A 14113-nucleotide genomic window follows, 5' to 3' on the forward strand; every position below is an offset into this window, starting at 1 on the left:
CCTGCACTTCCCCTCCCTTGCGGAACTGGGCGCACAGATTGGGGCACCTGGCCCCTCACTTTGACCCTGTAACTCCTGGTATTGCCGCCGCCTTTGAGGACAAGGTGACCGTCACCGACGGGCGACCCCTCAACCTTTATAAAATTCAGCCGTGGAGAATGCGGGCGTCGATCCCGCTACCTCTCACATGCTAAGCGAGCGCTCTACCATTTGAGCTAATTCCCCAGCTCCGTGGAGCTTCCGCCGCCGAAACACATTGTGGCTCACGTCATCACCGGTTTCCTCCGGGCCCTCCGACCCGCCTGCCCGCCGGTCTCGCTACCCCATTGGTTCTCTTGCAGCTCCCAGAGCTACGGCCATGATTGGTTTGGCTCAATTTAGTTTTAAAAAGCATTGGCCATCGGATTGGTGGTCCGAAGCGTCCGTCAAGCGGAGGCCCTGCTGTTGCTACGGCGTAGGGGGACCCAGCCAGGTTTCTCTCGGCTTCTGATTTGTTTCTCCAGACTCCGGGGTCCTAGAGGTTCCGGATCCGTCAAGTCCATGGGAAAAGAATGCGCCCCTCGCACTTGACGGACGGGGTCTGCGAGCCAATCGGAGTGGGTGCAACGGGGCAGCAGTGTGACCCAATAGGTTGCAGGGGGCGGGAGAGGGAGGCCAATGAGCGTGGAGCCGGGGGCGGGGGCAGGGCCTTGATTGGCCGCGAGGCGGCCGGAGGGCGGGCGGGGGGAACTCAAGGCCTGCTTGATACGTCCGCCATTTTGGGCGCTTCGCTGATGGTGTCGGTGAGCGCGTTTCCCGCCTGAGCGCAAGTAGCGGCGAGTCGCGGGCACCTCCAGGTAATGGGGGGAGGGGGCGGCGGAGCGGGCCGCGGCGCGGGGTGCGCGGGGTACGCGGCGCGCGGGCGGCGGCGGAGCCCCTCCGCCCGGCCTCGGCGGCGCGGGGAGGGAGCGTCCCGGCCCCCTCCCCTCCCCCCCGGAATTCGCCGCTGGGCGGCCGGGGAGGCGCGGCGCCCGGGCTCCCCGGCTCGTCCCCGCCCGCGCCTGTCAGCCGCTCGCTCGCCCGCCGCGGGCCGCGGGGGCCCCGCCGGGCCGGGCGGCTGGGCGGGTCGCGGGCCGGGCGGCGAACTTTGCGCCCGCGTTGACGTCCGCGGCCTGGCGCGGCGAGCGGCCGGGCGCGCCCCTAAGCCGGCCGGGCCCCGCTCTGCTCCGGCCTTCCCGCCCCGAGCGCCGTCCGCTGCCCGCGGGCCCCGGAGCGTGTCAAGTTGAGGCGGCGGCTCGCCGGAGACTCGCGAAGGCCATTGTTGGACTCGGTTCTCCGGGAAACAAGTTCTGTGGGTTTCTGCTTCTTCGCCGCAGAGTCATCGGGATACGCAGAGCCCGGCTCGGAGTGTTTAAACCTCCTTCCGAGCGATTTGCTAACTCCGGTGTTGCGACTCCAGCGCAGACCTGGTCGCGAAAACCTCCCTGGCGCATATGCACTAGGGGGGTGGTCCTTCTTTCGGCCGCAAGTACCTCCCTCTTAAAGAAGCCCTCTCGCCGTTCCCTCGGAGGGGCTTCCTCCCGGTCCTGCTTGCCCTGATCACAACTTGGACTCTTGGTTGTAGGTGGACGGAATGAGTCCTTGGATGTACCGGTGTGTCCTGACGTTTCAACCTCGGAGCTTCGTGTAATTTTCTCGGTACTTCACCATTTTCTCTGTGGGTCGGATAGAGCTTTAGGTTTTGCTTTTCTGGGAGGGGCGCTTGGGAGTTGTTGTTTCCTTTCATCCTCACAGCACTTAATGTTAATGTGGCTGTTTTGTTAATGTGGAGTTGACTGCGATTTTGTCCTCAAGGTCACGTTGTAGGTAGGCAGCAAGTGGGAAAGAGACTCCAGATTTCCAGCCACTGGGAAGTCTCCTAAGCGGTGGTGGTGGTGGAGCTTTCTTTGCTCTCGGGTTAGACTGCCTTGGTTTCAGGTCTCGGCTTCACCACTTTCTAGCCCTGTGACCTTGGTGGGCAGGTTACCCAAACTCCCTGCTTCTTCTGTGATAACGGGAATAACAACGGTGTCTCCCTCCTTAAGTTTGTCGGGAGGAAAGGAGTTAATACGTGTAAAGCAGCCAGAAACGGTGCCTGGCACGAAGAATCCCCTTAGTAATTAGTGGCCATTATTAATTTAAATGTGATTGTTAAATGTTTAGATGCTATTAGGAAGTCACATGAGTGTTTAAGTCCTGGCTTTTGGTGAGTGTCTTTAGAAAGTTCTGTGTATTTAAGAGTCATTTGGCCTGAGAACCACCCAGGAGAAGGGGTGGTTGAAGATTGATTAAATTACAAACGTTTTCTGGAGTAATTAGTGGTGGTGCCTCGGAATGGTTTAAGAGATGGTTAAATAAAGAAAAGCCCATCGGGAGTGCAAGTCGGATTCTGTTCCTACCGTACTTTTGGTTACTACTTACTGAGTGTGATTGGCCCCCAATAACTCTAGAGTTTCTTAGTGTACTCCTGGGTTCTTATTGAGATTTGAAAGGTTGCTGTGTATTGAGATATACTTCAGTGAAGATAGTTTGGGAAATAACTGTTGTCCTGGATGGATGTTTTGCACTTCAGTATGTTTGATCAGAGTCTAGAGTAACCACCAAAATGCTGTGCACTCACTCACATATATACTCACAGTCTTTTGATTCCTGCCCCGTGCTCTTCTCCCTGGTACTTGAAACCATGCTTGCCTTTCCGCTGGAATTACTTGCTTGGGCCCTGGCTTGCTTTGTTGCACTGGGGAAGTGTTATTTTGATAGACTCGGTCTTAAGTACAGATGAGCATCTCGCTGGTTTAACTTACTGAGGAACAGGAAGAAGATTGTTTTAGATTAGAAAACTAGCTTTTGTGTAAAGTATAGCAAAACAAAAACTTGCTGGTTTCAATTAACTGCTTGGGAATTTGAGAATCAGACCATAACTGGACAGAAAATGAATAGTGATAAAATTAAGGCTTGACAGGGTGAGGTTTGCTTAGCCTCTTTAAAGTAAAGTTTTGCATTGATTTGGTACAAAGGTGTAATGTGCTTGTTACAGATGAGACATCTTCCTTAAAACAGTATTTGTCAGGATTGGAATTTAGTTTGCTTCTTTGATAAACTTGTATCTTGGGGTCTTATATTTTGGATATTTGAGAGGCAGCCTGAGTGTATATTGGTCTAAAATTTTACAATGCCTTATTACCCTTAAGAAGAATGATAGCGAAGTTCTTCTAACCGTCTGCTCAACTAAAACTCAGCTCTGAGTTTATTTCATAAAAAGCACAAGAGGCTGTGGTTGCTCCTCCTCATAAGTCAAGATCTGAGCCCTGGTGTGAGCCGAGGATTAGCTACTTTTTCTTAGGTGAGATGGATAGAAAAACATAGACCTGGCTTCTTGGCTTTAAGAAGCTTTCTTGTCTCTTTCCTTTCTTAAGAGAACCTCAAATGGTTGGTTTTTGATTTACTCTAGATCAGTGGTTCTCAACTGGAGGGTGATTTTGCCCCAAAGAAACATTTGGCAATGTCTGGAGACGTTTTTGCTTGTCAGATCTGTGGGGTTGGGCAGTGTACTATTGACTTCTAGAGGGTAGAGACCAGGGATGCTGTTAAACATCCTATGATGCACAAGATGGCAACCGTCTCCCCAATAAAAAATTATCCAGCCCCGAATATCAGTGGTGCTGAGGTTGAGAAACCCTGCTCTAGATAGATGGCCTAATCTGGCCTGCAGTGGAATCATTTGGGATACTTTTTAAGACCATGGGTGATGAACCCCACCTCTAGAAATGTGTGGTGAGAGTGAGAATATATTTTTAAAAGCTCCCCAAGTAGTACTGAAGTGCAGCTAGGTTTTGGAACTACCGTTCTAGACCACAGATTTTAGGGACTGCTTGTGGGTCAAGGAATTCTTTGTGTCATCTGTGAGCTCTACCCATACCTAGATCCTACCTTGGACGTTACTTAGTAGTGGGGAAGGATGGTGTACGTACGTTATTTTCAGATGCTGAACTTTAAAGGAGACTGAACTTTAAAAAAATTTTTTTAAGTGAATTTATTTTATAAAATAATAGAGAAACTTATTTTTTTTCCCGTTGCTTCATGAGAATCTATTGTCATAGCTGAAACTTAGTGCCCTCAGGTGTTTAGGATTGTTTGTGCCTATGCTAAATAACCTTATCTTACTGTGATTGTTTTTTTTTTTGTTTGTTTTTTTTTTTAAGAATGAACACTGCTATATATTTGTTAGTAAGGAACTGTTACACTTTATAAGGCATGTTTTGTCTTCTTCAAAAGACTGTTTGCTAGATGTTAGCAATTATAGCAAAATATGAATAAAAAACTTGTCAGAGAAAGAGACCTTGTCATCTAGAAATATAGTATGTGTGGATAAGATGACATGTCCGATTTGTTTCAAAGTAATCCAACTGGGAGGATATGGGTGTGTATGGAGTTGTAATCCATTTGGAATAATTTTCACATGGAGCATATGGGGGTATAGATGAAACAACAGCCAGGAGATGTTAACTGTTGACACTGGGTGATAGGTACACAGGGGTTCATTTTACTATCCTTGGTAATTCTGTTCTTACTGTGATTTTTGAGTTTTGTATCTTTTGCCCTCATCTTGTCAGTCAGCTTTCAGTTCTGTTTTTAGATGCCAGCTTCATCATTATCTTTTTTTTTTTTTTAAATGAATGCCTGTTTCCAGAGAGTTAGCCCTGGATTGATTTGCCAATTCTGCCCTTTGAAGGCAAGAGAGAGGCAAACTCTATGCTTATTGTTTAACACAGTGACCCTTGCTTGCTAGCAAAGGGGGATTGCCTGTGCCCTGGACTCTGACCCAAGTGGGTGAGTGTTTTTTCTCCTGGGGAGGTGAGGTGCAGTAGAAGAGAGACCGGCAGAGATCCTTTTCTCACACACACTTAGAATATGGATGATCTAGTTTATTGAGCGGAAGAATGTTAGTATAAAAATTGTACAGATTTTCACCAACCGAATGTTAAAATCTTGACATATAAAAGGGAGGAGATCAGGGAGGCACTTTCTAATCCTTCATCCTGAAATCAGGCCTGTGGCTACGCTGAGAATGACAAGTGACCACTTGCCCTGTCTACTTCTTCTAATCTTCATTTATTTGATCAGTAAATACATTGAATCCTTACTCGGTCAGGAACTGTATTAGGGATTCAGTCATGAACAGGCATTTAAGGACTTGCAGTCTATGGGGAGAGGCAGCATTGACAAAAGAGGTGTCCTTTTGGCTGTGAGGCCAGAGAACACAGCTTGTTAGACTTGTATGTGGTGTAAATAGCAGACTCTTAATGAGAGGCCCTGGAGACTTGAGAGGAAAGAGCTTGTGTTTGCTGGTTGGGTGGTTGAGATTGCCAGAAGTCTCTTGCCAAAAAACAAAATAGTTACACCTTTGTTCCTCATACTTATTAAATAGTTACTTCCACTTTCCTCCTTGGTTTGGTGTGTCTGAGCAGTGCCGCTCTTCCCATGCTGATGAAGCTGCTTTGCAGTGACAAATAGGATTGACCTGTATTGTCTTTTGCTCCATAGATGTTGGTTGCAACATCTTGATCAAACTTGAAACGCTGACTGTTCCCATACTGATCAGAGGCTTGGTGTAGGTTCATGCTAAACATCTTGAGCATCCTTGAAGTCCATGGTGCTTACAGTGGGAATTGGTTTTTTTCTGCTGCAGTCTGGATCGAGGTTGACTGTAGATTTGACTTTTGACCTTGGCTTACGTTTAGTTGCCACGGAAACCCCCTTTCCTTCTCCCTCCCTCCCTCCCCCTTTATTTTTCTTTACTGGGAGGGGAGAGAGAGTTACTAGTCAATGCCCAGTTTGTTTCAGGTTTTGAATGATTATGAACTGACATCTGGGTACCAGGTAGATTGGCTAGACGGTAAAGAAGCAAGTAAAAGGGAATCTTGGCAGTACTTGAAAGGCTTCTTAACCTTAACTAGGGCATTTTTTTTGTCACAGACTTTGCAAAGATCTGGGGTTACTCTGAGTAGAGGAGGTTTACTACTACTCACTTCTGCTGGCTAGTGTTGATCTGTTTTATTAAGTATTAGTGAAGACTACACAGTCGACTGATTTTATACAAATAAAGTTTGATAGGTTCTGAACATCTTTTTACTGATATAAGGAGACTCTGATTTTGTACTTCTCAGCAACTCTGGAGAAAACTAGGGTATTATTAATTCCAAAATATCTTACAGCGGGAATATGTATTGACTTGGAATGGTTTGTGTACCCCAGAGGCTGACTGCCATGAAATCTGGTGGCCCAAAGGAAAGATGAATGAGATTGTTTTTTGAAACATTAGGGAGCCGAACTAAAAAGGCGGCAATAAATAAATCAATAAGGAAAAGCAAGCAAGCCTGCAGAAGTAAAAGTATGACTGAATGTTGAGTCAGACTTGGAGAAGGCTGTGTGGATTGCTAGTGGGAGCCTGGAGTTCCCTGGACCTGGATGTAAATCTGAACAATAACGCTGGTGTCAACAGTAATGCGACACACTGACAAGGAGAGAGAGGGGAGCTTGCCTGAGAATGCATGGTGAGTAATCAGGGTGAGTAAGGCAGCAGTTACACTAGCCACTAAGGCACACTCCGGGGTGGCCTCCTCTATCCCGTCAGGCTTAGTGTAGTCAGTAGACATTGGCTGGACCTTGGTGAAATCTGGGCCTTCAGTCCCCAGATGAGGCAGTGGTGGGAGGAACATTGACAAGTATTGACTTGAGTGGCTGTGTGGGACTTCCTTTCATGAGAATCATGGTTTTGGAGGTCATTGATTATTAGAGAAAAATTTAGGTCATGCTGGGAAATGGACCTATAGGCAGCAGAGAAATCTCAGTTCCTGGGTGATTCCTTAGGGTTTTGGTGGCCCCAATAGACCATAATTTCAAGTGTCATTTGTTTCAACAATAACATCATAGCTGGAACTCACTGTGAGTTAAGAATAAACACAACATTGTAAATCAACTATACTCCAATAAAAATTTAAAGAAAAAAGAATAATTGGTTAACTTCTGAGTTGATGTTTTGTTTGTTGTTGTTGTTTGTTTTTTAGTGGTAGTACATATCTGTTTTTGTCATTGTAGTAGATGAGGGAGTGTAGTGTCTCCTGGTTTACTTCTGTTGACATAGAGATACATAGGGTTTCTGTTGCCTCTGGACAGTGGGCAGGTCACATCTGCCTCTGTTGCCTGCGATGAGACCCAGTCCCTTCTGATTAAACAATACTCTTTGAATCACCCCCTTCCCCCCTTTCCACTGTGGACCTCTCATCCTTGATTTATTATACTCTTAGATGGATACAACAGCTATGTATTTGGCATCTATCATAGGGGTAGTATTTTAAGCTAAGGAAGTTTTCACAGATTAATATCTGTTCTCTGTTCTCAATTCAGAGTGTCTTGTGGAGGTCAAGAGTGCACAGGACCTAAAATAGCTGACTTTGAGTTCTGGCTTCCACAGTCTTCCAGCTGTGTAATCATAATATTAGATGACATCTCTGTTCCTTCATTTCCTATTTGTGAAATGAGTATTAAATATAAACGAACTAGCACAATGCCTAGTACACAGTAATATTTGTTTTAATATTACTGTTATCAGTCTTCTTTCTAATAACAATAGAAATAAGTTCAGAGATGACTAATATAAGTTGCAGTGAAATGCCCTGAAGAAGTGAAATGGAATATTATGGCATCATAGAGGACTTCCGAGGTCTAACCAGCTGCTCTGGGGAAGTGTAAGGTGACGGCGAAGTGGGTCAGGGCAGGTTGTAGGGTTAGGTGGTAGTGTTGTTGTTGTCTTCTTTTTCCCCCCAAATTTGGATTATGTTATATAGATTTTATTTGCTAAAATGTGATAATATTTTCTTACTGGGGTGGGAGTAGAGATCATAAATTTGAGGTTTTGCACTTCGCCTTCTAAAATATTCATCTTTAAAATCTCTCTGGCGCTTTAAGACAGCATAAAAACCCCGTTTGCTTTGGAATCCCTCGTGTTATATGGAACCATATTTTTTCAGTGTACTGTGCTCTTGGAGATAATCACACATGTCTTGAAGGATCAATGTTTTGTTTTCGTTTTTGTTTTGAACTTTTATTTATTTATTTGGCCGTGCTGCGAGGCATGCGGGATCTAGTTCCCTAACCAGGGGTCGAACCCGTGACCCCTGCAGTGGAAGCTCATAGTCTTAACCACTGGACCGCCAGGGAAGTCCTTGAGAGATCAGTGTTTTTTAACAGAAGATTGGCTCTTTTAAATTTTGCTTTCAGTTTCTTTACAAATTTCACATTATAACCAGACAACTCTTTTCTGTAAAGGGCCAGTTAGTAAATATGTTAGGCTTTGCTGGCTATATGGTCTCTGTAACTACTCGATTCTGCTGCTGCGGTGTAAAAGCAGCCACAGTCAACATGAAACAAATGAAGGTGGCTGTCTTCTAGTAAAGTTTTATTTACAAAAACAGGTGGTGGGCTGGATTTGACCTGTCTTGCTCTAACCTATTTTTTGTTTCAGTTTTTAATGAGATCATATGTTCAAGGAGTATATGTCAGCCTGTGTACAGATATTAAATGTTAAAACTACCAATTGTGCACCCACTGACCAGCTTAAGAAATAGAATGTTGCCACTACCTTTGGCTTCCTGTATGACCTCCCCGACCACTCCTACCTCTTCTGACCTCTCCAAAGCAAGGGCTGCCCTGCATGTATCATTTTCTTGATTTACTTTATGGTGTTACCATCTGTGAATGTATCCTTATATAATATAACTTAATTTTTGCATGTCTTTATATAAATGGAATCATTTTGTTCTGTAACTCCCTCCCTCCCCTCTTACTGTTTTTGAGACTCATTAATTCAGATGTTTGAGTACTTATGTCTTAGGCGCTAAGACATACGTTCTGATGTTGGCTATGTTAGCAGTGAGCAAAGAAGACATTGTCCCTGTCCTCTGGAACTTACGTGTTGGTGGAGAAAGACAGTTAAAGACAAAGTCAAAGACACGGTAGTCATGTGGTGATACAGCTGGGAGCAAAGTCAAGCCAGGTGGGTGGGGGCTGTTTGCAGATTGAAATAAGGTGGTCAGGAGGGGCCTTCCTGAGACCTGAACACAGGAGGTGAGGCAGGGAGCCACGTGGCTACGGGTGGGGGTGGGGTAAGGGGAGTCTCGCAGGCAGAGTCTGGTGCACGTGAGGTGCTAAGAAGGGTTGTACCTGCTGTGTTGGAGGGACAGTAGAGAGCCTGGCAGGAGGGAGAGTGGCAGGAGAGGGAAGTCGAGGGTGGGGGGCGGTGGGGGCGGGAGCCAGTCACACAGGCCATTGTTGGGATTTTGTCTATTTCTCTGAATGAGATGGGAAGTCATTGTAGTGTTTTGAGCAGGGGTGTCATATGAGATCTGATTTATGTTTTTAAAAGGTTGTCCTGAAATCGTGTTAAGAATAGCTGCCCCTCTGCTGCCCAGGATCCAACAGAACGATGATGACAGCTTGGAGTGACAGGGCACAGGGGTGGAAGTGAGGAGTGGTTGGATTCTGGGTGCATCTTGAAGGTCGGGCCAACAGGCTTTGCTGACAGATTGAATATAGCTGAGAGAGCGGAGTGAAGGTGATACCGACCAAGGGTTTTTGCTTGCAGTCAGGTTGGTGGGAGGCGCAGGTTTGGAAGTAAGATCAAGAGCTGGGGTCTGGGCCTGTTGCATTTGTGACGGTCTTCGAGAGCTGACTGGAGCCACGTAGGGTTACGGCATTCGGAGTTGAGGGGAGAGGTCTGGGCTGAGGATAGATATGTGAGAGGCGTCAGTGTTTTGATGACACTTAAAAGTCCTGATGTTGAGTGAGTGCACTGATGAATGAGGGCCGAGGCAGCAAGGAAAATGGGGACAGGCAGCCTCCGAGGTAGGGGAGAACCAGGTGGGCCTTGCATCTTTGAAGACGGGGGAGGCGTCGTCAAGGGGGCGGGAGTGAGAACCCACGCCCAGTGCTCCTGCTGTGCCCTCAGGTGAAATGAGGGCCCAGACTTGTCCTGTGGCTTTGGTGGCACATGAGTCATTGATGATCTTGACAAGAGCAGTCCCCACACGGTGGTGCAGGAAGGGCCTGGAAGGGAGGGTTCACGAGGGATTGAGAGAAGAGGAGGGCAAGTGGAGAAAGCCCTTTTGTGGGCACTTGCCGCTGTGCTAAAGGGAGAGTTGGGGCCCTGAGAAAGTTTGGTTGAGATGGCCGAAATTACAGCATTTTTGTACTGTTGGTGGGAGGTGGTTCTGTACAGAGTGAACGCCTTGATGAAGCGGGAGAGGGGACATTTGCTGGGAATGGGCCCACGTGGAGCGCCCGTATGCTCTTCCTTGGTGAGATGAGGGAGAGTGTAGTAGGAGAGCCAGCATGGTGGGAGCAGGGCCGTTTTCTTTTTTCTCCGTGAAATAGGAGGAGTTATCAGTGAAAATGAGAGTGAGTAGGGGCCGGTGGGGTGTGAGGAGAGAGGAGAAGGTATGCAGTATTCTATGGGAAAGTAAGAATGTGAATGGACTAGCCATGTGGAGTGGCCTCCTGAGGGGAGCCATCCTTAGTTTAAAGTGAAAAAAGCAGTTGTGTTCTTTTTCCTGGGAGCAGAATAGGCAGTGTTGCAGTTGTGTTGGAGTTGTGGTTTACCCAAGCAAAAGTGGCAAAGCAAGAGAAGGTCAAGGGAGTGATTATGATGGTGAGGTATGGACTTGAAGCTGGGAAGGGAGGGAAGTGAGACCATGCAGATAACGAGTTTTGTCTACAATGATGTGTGTAGCTAAAGTTTATTCCTTTTCACTTCTGTGTTCTATTGCAGATTGAATATCTCATTTTATTCTCTGTCCTATCATTGTAGGATAGGATTGTTTCCACTAAAGAAACAACGAGGCTTTGAACAAGTGCAAAAGCATTTCTCCAAGGTATGAAGCCTTGGAGAGAACTAGAATTGCAGGGTAGTGGGACCTGTACAGCTTTAACTTTAGTTAAAAATAGTTGAACCAGTTTACCCTCCTACCAGCACTGTTGTTCTGCATCCTTGCCAACTCTTGGTATTGTCAGACTTTTTTGTATTTGCCAGATTGGTGGGTGTGAACTTACATCTCATTTTTTAATTAATAGCTTTATTGAGATGTAATTCACATATTACCATTTACCCATTTAAAGCGTACAATTTAATAGGTTTTAGTATATTCACAGAACTGTGTATTGATCACCACAGTCTAATGTTAGAACATTTCATCATCCTGAAAAGAAACCTTGTACCCATTAGCAGTGACTCTCCATTCCCACCTAACCTCTAGGCAACCATTAATGGACTTTCTGTGGATTTGCCTCTTCTGGACATTTCATGTAAACGGAATCATACAATATGTGGTCTTTTGTGACTAGCTTCTTCCACTTAGCATGTTTTCAAGGTTTATCCATGTTGTAGCATATTTCAGTATCAGTGCTTCGTTGCATTTGATTGCTGAATAACGTTCCATTGTATGGACATACCACATGTTATTTAACCATTCATCAGTTGGTGCATGTTTGGGTTGATTCCACTTTCTGACTGCTATGAACAGTACTGCTGTGAGCATTTGTGTATGAGTCTTTGGAGGGGCATAGGTAGTTATTTCTCTTGGTGTATACTAAGGAGTGGAATTGTTGGGTAATGTAACTGTGTTTAACACTTTGAAGACCTACCAAACTGTTTTCCAAAGTGACTGTACCATATTGTATTCTCACCAACACTGTATCAGGGTTCTAATTTCTCCATGTCCTCACCAACATACATTATTTTCCCTTTAAAAAAAAAAATTATAGCCATGCTAGTGAAGTGTGGTATCTCATTGTGATTTTGCCTTTCCTGAATGACTAATGCTGTTGAGCATCTTTTCATGTCCTTATTGGCTGTTTGTATATCTTCTTTAGAGGAACGTCTATTCAATTAATTCTTCGGCCATTTTTATTAATTCATTTATTTCTGCATGGTTTTAATGTTTTCCTTTCATATTACTACTGAAGTTGAGCATTTTTTTGGCTATTTGGATTTCTTTTGTGAAATACCTGTGTTTGTCTTATTTTTTTTCCTCTTGTGTTGTTTGGTTTTTCTTATTTGTAGGAATTCTTATATATTCTGATTTTTTATTAATTATTTGTGTGACAAATATCCTTTCCCAATTTGTGACCTGTCTCTTTACTGTGTTTATGGGATTTTTAAAAAAATGTTTATTGAAAGCATGTAATAAAAGGGCAAAAATGGATCTTAGTATCTGCTAATCTTTTCTTCTAGCCCTCATACTACCCAAGTAGAAGAGGAAATAGATTATTTGGTTTATAGGTAGTTGTCTTTTAAAAAGTTTTATGTTTTTTTCTTTCTACAAGTCTTGCATTTTTTGTTGTTGTTGTTGTTAGATTTGTTTTTTGGTTACTTTATAGTTTCTGTTGATGTTGTAAATTTTTTTTAAGTTAAAAATTTCTATTTGCTGGTAAATGGAAATGAAGATGACTTTATATGTGACTCTTATATTCTTTAACTTCTGAACATAATAATTTGCCTGTGGACTCTTGGGGGTTTTTATGTAGATAATCATCTAATCTTTGAATAATGATAGTTCATTTCTTTTCAGTCCTTTTACTTTTTATATCTTACTTCTAGTTCTAACTGCACTGCTTCATGGCAGCCAGTGGGGAATATAAATGGTAATGGCGGGCATCCTTGTCATATTCCCGGTTTTAAGGGAGATGCTTTTATTTTTCACCATTAAATGTGTGGATACTTTTTTTTTCCTTTAACAGGTTGAGGAAGATTTCTTCAATCTTAGTTTATGGAGAAATTTAAAAATAAATCACAAGTGGGCATTGCACTTAATTGAATACATTTTCTACATCTATTGGGATGATATTACAGTTTTTCTCCTTTAATCTAGTAATATGAAAAATTGCTCTAAAAGGTAATATTGGAATTAATTTCACATATCTGGGATAAATCCAGCTCAATCATGACATATTCTTTTTTTTTTTTAATTGTTTATTTGTTTTGTTTTTGGAATGTATTTTTTTTGACCATGCCACTCGGCTTGCGGGATCTTAGTTCCTTGACCAGGGATTGAACCTGGGCCCCAGCAGTGAAAGTGCCAAGTCCTAACTACTGGACCGCCAGGGAATTCCCTTAGATATATATATTTTTTTAGTTGCTAATATCTTAGGATTTATGTATCTATGTTCATTGGTAAGATCTTTAATTTTCCTTTTTTTGTATCAGCTTTATGAGTTTTACTATCAAGGGTATTCTCATTCTAATAAAATGAGCTGTAGTGTTTCCTCCTTTTTATTCTCTTAGAGAGTTTGTATGTAAAATTGGAATTATCTGTTCTTTCATTTTGATAAAACTTGCCTGTAAAACCATCAGGGCCTGGTGTTTTCTGTCTGAGATTTAAAAATTACTGGCTTGGTTGCTTTAATATTTATAGGATCATTAGAGTCTTCTTTTTCTTGAGTCACATTTGGTAATTTTTCTAAAACATTTATTTTGTCCTTGTTTTCAAATATATTGGCAGAAAATAATATCTTATGATTCTGCCTGATTTGTAATTAATTACTAATATTTATTTTCTTAAGCAGGATTCTTAGCTCATTGCTTTTCAGGTCTTTTGTATACATGTATACATATATATGTAAATAAGGTAGTAACTACCCTTTAAATACTACTTTAGCTCCAATTCAGAAGTTTTGCTATGCAAAAATTTTATCTTTTAGTTCTGAATGTATTCACATTTTCATTTTGATTTCTTCTCTGACTTAGAAATTTAGAAAGTTATTGAAAAATCTTGATATATTGATCTATATTTTATTTATTTATTTATGGCTGCATTGGGTCTTCATTGCTGTGCGCGGGCTTTCTCTAGTTGCGTCGAGTGGGGGCTACTCTTCGTTGTGGTGCGCGGGCTTCTCATCGCGGTGGCTTCTCTTGTAGCAGAGTATGGGCTCTAGGCACACGGGCTTCAGTAGTTGTGGCGCACGGACTTAGTTGCTCCACAGCATGTGGGATCTTCCCGGACCAGGGCTCGAACCCATGTCCCCTGCATTGGCAGGTGTATTC

General features: G+C 43.8%; 1 protein-coding gene across 14 annotated transcripts in view; it reads left to right on the top strand.

Moving 5' to 3' along the window:
* The first annotated feature begins 732 nt into the window (after positions 1-732).
* PPP6R3 (protein phosphatase 6 regulatory subunit 3) overlaps positions 733-14113 on the top strand; it is a 130242-nt gene continuing 116861 nt past the window's right edge. For 10 of the 14 annotated variants that reach the window (XM_068555645.1, XM_068555649.1, XM_068555644.1 and 7 more), the window contains exons 1-2: positions 747-836; positions 1604-1677. The gene's annotated coding sequence lies outside the window, so the exon portion shown is untranslated. Of the gene's footprint in view, positions 837-1603; positions 1678-14113 lie in introns of all 14 variants that reach the window. The other 4 variants (XM_068555646.1, XM_068555648.1, XM_068555651.1 and 1 more) reach the window with 4 other exon arrangements.

Source organism: Eschrichtius robustus, chromosome 11 (genome assembly GCF_028021215.1).
Source record: "Eschrichtius robustus isolate mEscRob2 chromosome 11, mEscRob2.pri, whole genome shotgun sequence".
In the NCBI taxonomy this organism is placed as follows: domain Eukaryota; kingdom Metazoa; phylum Chordata; class Mammalia; order Artiodactyla; family Eschrichtiidae; genus Eschrichtius; species Eschrichtius robustus.